Raw genomic sequence first — 232 nt, forward strand, 5'->3', positions numbered from 1 at the left:
TATATATATATATATATATGTGTGTGTGTGTGTGTGTGTGTATGTTTGTATGTATGTATGTATGTATGTATGTATATAGATTGATACACACATATACATAGAGCACGCGTGTGTGCGTCTGTATATGTGCGCGTGGGTGTGGGTGAGGGTGTGGATATGCGCGAGTGGGTGGGTTTGTGAAAACAAATTTACCTTGTTTTCGGCTTCTCTGAGAATCTCAGTGCAATAAGAA

This window comes from Solanum pennellii, chromosome 1, assembly GCF_001406875.1.
Source record: "Solanum pennellii chromosome 1, SPENNV200".
Classification (NCBI taxonomy): Eukaryota; Viridiplantae; Streptophyta; class Magnoliopsida; order Solanales; family Solanaceae; genus Solanum; species Solanum pennellii.